This window comes from Pteropus alecto, unplaced genomic scaffold, assembly GCF_000325575.1.
Source record: "Pteropus alecto unplaced genomic scaffold, ASM32557v1 scaffold23, whole genome shotgun sequence".
In the NCBI taxonomy this organism is placed as follows: Eukaryota; Metazoa; Chordata; class Mammalia; order Chiroptera; family Pteropodidae; genus Pteropus; species Pteropus alecto.
Genome location: NW_006435837.1, coordinates 198,253 through 207,733, shown reverse-complemented (window position 1 = coordinate 207,733; position 9,481 = coordinate 198,253). Strand labels below are relative to the sequence as shown.

At 36.0% G+C, this 9,481-nt stretch overlaps 1 protein-coding gene across 3 annotated transcripts in view; it reads right to left on the bottom strand.

Moving 5' to 3' along the window:
* KLHL15 (kelch like family member 15) overlaps positions 1 to 9,481 on the bottom strand; it is a 30,630-nt gene that overhangs the window by 20,212 nt on the left and 937 nt on the right. Inside the window, exons 2-3 of one of the 3 annotated variants that reach the window (XM_025046619.1) lie at positions 9,151 to 9,353; positions 8,915 to 8,970 (exon numbers count right to left, since the gene is read on the bottom strand). The gene's annotated coding sequence lies outside the window, so the exon portion shown is untranslated. Of the gene's footprint in view, positions 1 to 8,914; positions 8,971 to 9,150; positions 9,476 to 9,481 lie in introns of those variants that run through there. The other 2 variants (XM_006911603.3, XM_025046620.1) reach the window with 2 other exon arrangements.

Genomic DNA, 9,481 nt, shown 5'->3' with positions numbered 1-9,481 from the left:
CTGTTTAATTTATCTGGAATTAAAGTATATATTTTTTTTAAAGTTCATAGTTTAAAAAAACCTAAAACAAACAAACAAAAAAAACCCCGCCCTAACTGCCAAATTCAATGGTTACATCCTAGTCCCAATTTCTCAGACCCTTCTTCGTGACATACTCCCTTGGCTCTTCTCTCTCTCAGTTTCATGACACTACTTTCCTGATTCTCTTCCTACTCCCGGGCTGCTTATTTCTCATTCTCCTTCCTGGGCTTTTTTCTCGAGCTACCCTTAAACATTGGTGTTCCACAGAAATTCTGTTCTTGCACCTTTTCTTGTCTCATCTAAGTACTGTGTCTCCCTACCTGGTCACTCTCATCTAAATCCATAGTTTTCACTAACACCTATCTTTACCATTACCTTGACAATCTGTCCAGATCTCTGTCCTTACACCAGTACTCTATATAGTGTATTGCCTGACACTTCTGGATGCCCCACAGGGATCTCGAAATCATCAATCATCATCTAAACAGAATCGTAATTTTACCCTCCTCTCCCCCAATCAGTTATTTCTTTTGTGTTCCCCGTCTTATCAAGAGGCATTCTAAGTGCCTCTTTCTCCCCATTTGTCCCTAACTTACCTTTAAGTCTTATTGATTGTACATCATATGTTCACTTACCTAAGACAGCAAAGTATGCACTAGATGAAATTAATATCAAATTTTTTTATTAGTACTCCATTAATCCAAAAGCTATATACTTTCATTTTTGGAAAGGCAGAGCACAAGAGAGCTGTCTATAATTTGGAAAACAGATATAACATGTTTTAGACATTGTAATCAATGCTTGGCAGAACTACTTTACTAACACACTCGAGATTAAAGCAAGTTATCAGGTTTTTTTCTTGCATTATTTTTAAAGGTAAAATTAATGAGCTTAGAGTGATATGAGGCATATGTACACAAACGCATAGTGGGAACAAAAGGAACATCATACAGCGTGGTGTCTGAATAATCAAACATTCTATTTAGTAGAGGGCTATCAACATCACACTAATTATCAATTTTCAAAATAAAAAAAATGTAACAAATTAAACTGGATGAAAAATCTGATATTTCATTATCTTTCTGAGGATCATTATGGACACCAATTATCCCTCTGACTCGTCAAGATGTACTGGTCACATTTCCTGGAGATTTAATAATAGAAGGCTGCACATATACTTGAGAGTAGACTGCTTTGTGTTTCATTAATGTTATTCTGACAGTACCTAAAATACTATATACGTCACTTCTTATCAAAATAACCCCCTCTGTTCAACAATTATCACTATCTGAATAAAGTCTCAAACAGCTAATATTCACTTTTTCTTAAAACATTCCATCTAAGGAAAATTTTTAAAAAGAGATACTGTTTTTTTTAAAAGAAAAAAAGCAATCTAGGTTCTAGATACCTACTATGGTGGAAACATCATAGGGCAAAGCAGCAAGAAGAAAAAAGAGGAGGATTAGCAAGCTGTGTCAAAAGACAGCACCAGCTCTCCTCTGGGCGCCCACAGCCCACCAAAGGAGATTCCCAGCAAGCAGGCTTCTGCTCTGTAATCCTGTCCCCAGTCACGTATGGTCAGACCCATGTGGGAAATATGAACCAAGATGAACATTCTTTTGTCGAGAATGTAGAGGAGAGAAAGGAAGGGAAAAAGAGAGATATGCACTGACTGTGCATGACTGGACCTGGAACATATCAAAGAGCAACTGTGGGAACCAACTTCTGTCTGCTATGCAGGCTGAGGATCAGAGAAAGCCAGTCAACTGAGAAGGAAAAATAAAGCCAAGTCGAAAGGACAGGCAGTGCTCCCTAACACCTTCGTTTTTCCAGTTCTTAGGTCCAGCTCTATTTCTGCCCTTGGGTTCTGAGAGAAATCCTTACATTTTTAGAATAAAATCTCCTTTTTTACTACCTTAGGTGGGTTCCCTACATATAACCAAGGTCCCTACCTAAGAGAGTTTTAGAAATAGCTATACTTTGATTAAATTACTAAAACTTTCTTGGTCTTATCTCTGAAACCGTAAAATGAGAGCATTCAACATGATCTCTAAAAATTTTTAATCGTAAAATTCTCATTTATTCTATATTTTACAGATGTGCAATGTACTTGTATAGATATGCAGAGTAAATAAACTATAGCTATTTTTTCAAGTCTTAGCAATTTATCAAGTTTACCTGATGTAAATTGACTTCTAAAACTAATCTGTGATAGCTGGGACATACACAGTAATAACTTCTTTTCTACACTAAAGTTTGGTGCATCTATAAGACTAACAGCTTTAGAGCAATAGCAGTATTTTACACTTTCATGGGAAGAATGTGTAAATCAAAAGTGATAAAATACTCAGTGATTAACTAACCAACATGGTATATCTGTAATTGGAAACAGTGAGTTAAAGGTACATGTCTGGAGTCAGGTACCTATATTTGAATCCCAGTTCCACCTCCTATTAGCTCTGTGACCTTGGGGGAAGCTACTTAGCCTATCTGTGTTCTACTGTCCTTATCTGTAAAAAGAGAATAGTAGTATTAATAGAATCTACTTTATAGGTTGCTGTGAGAATTAAATGAGTTAATACATGTAATAAAGACTTAGGATAGTATATAGCCCATAAGTATACACCATAACATTAGGGCTTATTATTACACCACTTCACTTGGTGCCACTGGAACCAATATAATGAATCTAATCCATTAACAGTTCAGTTAACTCTGGAGAAATCCTTCTTGCTAGCAGTAGCACTTTGAACCCCAGCCCATCTTCCCAGTAAAGTTTCTAAGGACCCAGGTCGACTATAACTAGATAGATGAAGACACTAAAGTCTACAGGTGAAATTTTCTTTAAGGTCGTACAACTTTTTAGAAATAAAGACTAGAATCTAACTTGCAAAAAAAAAAAATAGTTTGGTTAGAAAGAGCAAAACCTTTAAAATAAAAGAACTTACTAGTATTTATCACCTGTGTGACCTGGAGAAATTTAGTTAACTTCCTGACCTCAGTTTCTATCCATATATTAGGAAAAATCATTATCATCTTATTGAGTTGGGGTGGAAATTAAATGAATTAACCTAAGTTAAATGTCTAGCCCAGAGCAAGGCACCCCACCAGAGGTCGATCAATGCTGGTTTCTCTCGTCCAACTCTTGCCTAATGCTCCTTATAACCCACAAGACCATGGGAGCTTGACACCCCTCCAACACCTTTCTATAGGCCTCACACCTCCCTATAATTTATCACAATGCAAGTCTATAACAGGAGATGTACTGGTAGTCAAAACATGACCTCATTTTGCAGTGACATTGTTTTCCATTTTTTTCTCATCATACAAGTATAATTTTCTGGCTTTTCTGGACTCCTTAGGCTTTTCTGCCCTAACCAGAGTAGCTTCTCTCCTCTATGTCTGTGCTGTTCAATATGGAAGTCACCAGCCTTGGGGCTATTGAGCACTTGAAATGTGACTAGACCAAATTGAAATGTGCTGTAAGTATAAAATGGACACCAGATTTTGAAGACTCAGAACAATAAAAAAATGTAAAATATCTCATTATTCAAATTTCTACTGAATACATCTTGAAACAATATTTTGGATATACTAGGTTATATAAAACATATTAAAATTAACCTCACCTGTTTTTTACTTTTTTTTAACTGTGGCTATGAGAAAATTTAAAACTACATATGTGGCTTCCATTTTATTCTGTTGAACAGCATGGATCTAGAACATCAATGTTTAAGACATCAAACAACCAAACTTACAAATAAATACATGAAAGAAAAATCAACTTGTTTACTATCCATACCCTGGAAGCTACAAAGAAAAAAAAAAGTGAGGCTTAAAATAAAACAACACAACACACACATATAAGCAAATAAAAAACTAGAAAAAGTATAATACAAAAAAAAATATAAAACCTCATGCATAAGAATTCTCTAAATAAAGAATTATAGTAATTTAAGGAATTCATGATTATAAAAAGTAATCACTGTAAAATGAAAGAAAACCAAAAAAGAACTATAAGTGAGGACTGGGGGGAAAATCCATTAAGGAACTTTGAGAAAAGATATTTAATGACATACAAAATGGTCAACGTACAGAAATTTTGTATATCTACTTTTCAAAACATCAAATTAAGAAAAATCATGGTTTACAAACTTGTACATGTATACATTCTACATTTGGCCTTCGAAATTTGAAGTGGTAGGTTTTTTCAAAAGGGGAACCAATTCAAACTAAATGACAAGGTATACTTATATTACTAGGAAAGAAATACTGAAGAGTTTGTCTTTTTCATAAACTTGGCACTCACTGAAGAAAAAAAAGAGTCTTGCATTTTCTATGTATAAGAACGATTAATACAGTGATTCTCAAAGTGCGTTCCAGGGACAACTGGGGTTCTCTTCTCCTAAAAGGACTTCGCAAGGTCAAAACTATTTCCATAACTGTAATTTTAAAAGTTATTTATCTTTTTCACTTATTCTCATTTTTTTCCAGAGGCTACATGTGTGATACCTTAACAGACTGAATGCAGAAGCAGATAAGCCCATTGTCTTTCATTAAGCCAGACATTAAAGAGATTTGCAAAAATGTAAAACAATGCCACTCTTCTCACCAAGTTTTTCATTCTTTTGGAAAAATTATTTTTCATAAAAAAGATTAATGTGTAATGAGTTTTTAAAAATGAATTACAAATTTTTTTTTAATTTCCCAGTTTAAATTTCTATTATGAGAACTATAAATAGATACGACCTGCAAACACAAAAACTCCTTGGAATATCAATAATTTTTAAGTGTATAACAAGGTCCTGAGACCAAAAGTTTTGAATACCACTGATGGTACAATGATAAGAGATAAATGACAACACACACATACACCGAACTACTGCTATTTATATCACAGAAATTTCTAACAGTTCAAATTCTTTGGTAACCAGTAAAGGAAGAAATCTGATGGGGGTAAAACTGGACAGGAAACTAAAGGCAAGGAAATTAAATGCTTCCTTTCAGTTTTAGAAGGCTGCCATTCTGATTTGAAGGCAAAATTCTAGGCAATTAAATAGATGTTTCAAAATTAACTACCCTCCATGTTTATGCCATAAGCAATAATTTAATGCTTTCACAGTCTCCCACAGCTGCTTGAAAATTCATATAAAACCCTAAGTTATTCAGTACAAAATCTAGATTCTCAGAGGTTGTTATACTTATCGCCAATGAAAAATTTAAATTATTTCATGATACCTATATCCTCAAACTGTTAGCCTACTCGAGTTGATGCCTATGCAAAAAATGCCATACTTGCATACTAAAAAGAAAATGCAAGGCTTACTACAGATAAAAATAGAATTAATTTCTGAGTCATGAAATTTCTCACAATTTCTGTAACCCATAAAGTAAAAATTTTAAATTCAACAATCTCAAAGCGGCTAATTTCTCAAACTAAAAGGAAAGAAAAATTTGAAAACAGACTAACTTTATTAGCCCTATTAGCAGTCATTTTACCCTCAGATACACTACTCAACTTCAGAAATAGCTTAGTATGGGAGGAAAGGCTATGTAAGTTAACTTAAATTTGCTTAATACTGGAAATTCTTCCTTGTCCATCAAAATGTTTTTATAACTCAGTACCAAATTGCAAATGACCATTTAAGCTTTTAGGAAGGCTCTGGGTCCTCCAGCCTCCAGGTTGGCAACTATTATCCAAATTACTTCACTTTTCAGGTATGTTCAGCATTTAGCCGTCCTATAATACACAAATCCTTGTAAGAAAAAAAAAAAAAAACACTCCTGCTTCAATGCTATTTTTTCATCAGAAGATTTTAATTTAATGCTCCTCTGCTCATTCCTCACTACAAGTAGAAGTAATCCAAGGGTGATGTCATGGAAAACAGCTTCCCTAGCCTTTAGAGATTGGATCCAGTGAGAATTCTAGGAAAAACCTCTATTGGGGAATAAAACCCCAAATCTTCTAAGTTACACCCTAACCTGAAATCATCGAAACTGTAATTTTATCATTTTAGTTCTCCACAAGAATTAAATCTTTTGGAAGGTCTTGATGTTATGACATGGATTTCCCGCAAATTTTTAAATGATGCAGAATCATTAACGAAATTCAATAAACCTTATCAGAGACAACGAATAAATTTTCTATCTCTTCTTACTTGCTTCAATGATTCAGCCAGATGAGCTGTAGAGGTCTTATATTAAAAAGAAAATCTGAGGAAATAATCTTGCTTTTTCTAGTTTCTTTATTCCAAAATTAAAATTTCGAATTCTGAAAGGCCTTCCACTTTTGGACCCGCAACAACACAACATATACCCACGGCAAAGATGAACCATGAGGGTCCCCTCAATGATTTCTAAAAGATCACTAATAATTATCTCCTCCTTGTTCAACCTGCCCCAGACACACTGGCCTCTGCTGTTTCTTGAAAACTAGCCACAAGCCCACCTTAAAGCCTCTGCACTTAGTGTTCCCTCTACCTGGATCACTCCAACCCCAGAAATATATGGCTTCCTTCAGGTCTTCATTCCAGTGTCATCTCAGTGAAGCCTTCCTCAAACCCCCTCTTTAAAATCGAAAACCCCACACACGCCCCATCCACTTTTTCTGCTTAGTATTTTCTCCGTAGTATACTAAATGGAGATATAGGGATCTTTTCCTTATTTAGTTTACTTTTTTGTTTGGGGTTTTTTTGTTTTTGTTTTTTGTTTGTTTGTTTGTTTTTGGTTCTGTTTCACTGACTATTGTGAACCTAGGAAAAAAATAGCACTTGGCATATAACAAGTGCTTAATAAACACTGTTGGATGACTAGATAAATTTAATCCTCACAACCCTCCTGGTTCTGTAACCATTCCTGATTTAAAGATGAGAAAAATCAAAGCCCAGAGGTTAAGTAAATTGCCCGAGGCTGTGATTCTTAATAAGTGGTAGAGTTAGGGTCTGCCTGACTTCAGAGCCTTTTCGTTTAACCAACTATCCTACAATGCTTCACCAAGGCATCTTTCATTTCTCTTCAATAAAAAATCCCACAGGAGGTACAGCATTCCAATTCAGCTGAAATACATGCAAGTAAATTAATCCAACCCCTCATAAGCTAAAGATTCATTCTCCTCACAGTTAAAAGTTATTCACTCTCAAAACATTTACAATGAGAAATGGCAACCTTGATAATTGGCCAGCTATATAATTTTCGGGGCCCAGGGCAAAATGAAAACGCGGGGCCCCTTGTTCAAAAGCAGGAAAAAAGTCTCATTAAAGGTACTAAAACATAAAGCTTTCTCCTTTCTTCTGAGGTCTCTCTTGACTTGTCGGGTTTTTTTTATTTGCTGTTTAATTCGTTCTACGTAAAGAAAAATTTAAATTTAAATTATTAGTATGAATTTTACGACTCACCTTTATGTTATACGATGCCAGTTTTACACGCAGATTATTAAACCAAGTTCGGAGCCCATCTGAACACCTATGAAGCCCTGGTTCCAAGATATTAGCCCCATATAACCCTAATCAAGGCAGAGAGATCAAACCTTAAAATTCCCAATATAGCAGTGATTTGTTTTATTGGGAATTTTACCTTCAGGATAAGCGATAAATAAAACTTGCCAAAATTTTACCTTCAGGACAAGTCCAATGTATGAAAGCTAGCATGTTAAAGTAGGCTCTTCCTTTGCTAATTTAATCCTGCCCGCCTTATATTATTCTGCCTTTTTACAAAACACAAAAGCATACTCTGAAAGATAACTGGTATTAGATTATAAATTTAACATCTCAAAAAAACTCAGAAAACCATTTGTTAGCTAAAAAGAATATACTAAAAAAAATGCTTCTCTTTCACTTTTTTGTAGACCATTTTTAAAGCCAAACCATATTACATTTTTGATGTGTCGAGTAATGATCCCATACTGATCTGTTACACATATATATCATAAATTCTGACAAGTCCAATTTTCAAACCACAAATATTTACTATCCTATTATCCCTCCAAGTTAATCAGCAATAAAGAGTGCAAATTAACATCTTTTACCACTGAAAAACTGATTCTAAGCAAGTAAATGTCATTTAAAAAAAAATTACATATTACATTGTCGAAAAGTTGAAATTTTCTATACATTTCTAGATCTATTAAGAATACAGAAATCTGAATGATTTATAAGCTCTTCAGAAACAATTTTCACATTAGTAGAAATATTGAGGCATCCTGTCCCCTAGATATGAAAAACGAGCATTAAAATTAAGGTATCTATCTTAACAGCATTTTCTGAATTACGATTTAATCAGATTAACAAAAGAAAATATAAATTCGGAAAATATAAAAGACTAAACAAATGTAAGGTGTTAAATAAATATTGTGAGTAAGAAAAAGGACATACGAGGCCTAGAAAATTGAAAAACAAAGCACTACAGTAACGTTAAATTTGAATTAAAGAATACCGTTATTTAAATAAGCAGTTAACATTTCGTAGGAAGAAAGCCAAGCAATGTGACTATTATATATCTAGTCGATTTTCACAGCACTGCTTCAATATTCCAGACTTATCACTTATACTCATAATATAGAAATAAAGAGGCAGCAACAGTTAGCCCCTACAACATTAACCACTCTGGCAAAGGTTACTTAAAAAATTGCCTTGCATTTTTACAATACTTTACAGCTATAGATTATGTTCATATATATGGCTTCATACAGTCCTCACTATCCTGTGATGTGGCTATTACTGACTAGATTTCACAGATAAGAAACCAAGGCTCGCTAAGCGATTTTCTCAGTCACCCAGTCGAACCCAGACCTTCTGATTCCACGTTTTATGCCTCGCATTTCGCATAGTTCTATTTCAAGCATAAATAGAAATTTTTAAAGGAAAGGAACGAGTTAGGGAGAAAATAATCATGGTACCTGCGGCTGTGTGCTGCAAAAAATGGCTGAATTATGCTTCTTCCTTTTTTTTCCTCCTAGAAAAAAATTAAATTTCAAACGATTTAAGTAAACTCAAAGATAAATTAGGTCCCGGCGTCTACTAAATGTTTTTGAGTCGGGTCTGTACAGAAAGGGCTACCGAATTGGTGCCGACCGCGGAGCCGCGGCCGAAGCCCGGGCTCCCACAGGCCGGAGGGCCAGGGGCGGCTACGCACCTCGGGGGTCTGTCCAGTCTCTAGTAGACGGCAGTCTGCATCAGGAAGAAGCGGGCCGGCAGCCGGGCGGTGGGCGGTCGGGCGCCGGGACGGCACTCGGCAGGCTTCTCCAACGAGCGTCTACAAGGGGCCGCTCCCGGGCCGGGCCAGGGCGCTCCGGCGGGGGGCGAGTCTGCGCGCCTGCGATCCCCTCCAAATCAGTCCTGGGAAAGAAGACAGCGCTGAGTCGCGAGTCAAGACAGTCGGGCTCGGCGGGAGGCGGTGCGGCGTCGGGGCCGGACCCGGCCTTGCCAACACCAGGGGCCTCACGGCGCCTGGCGGCTTGGCGGGA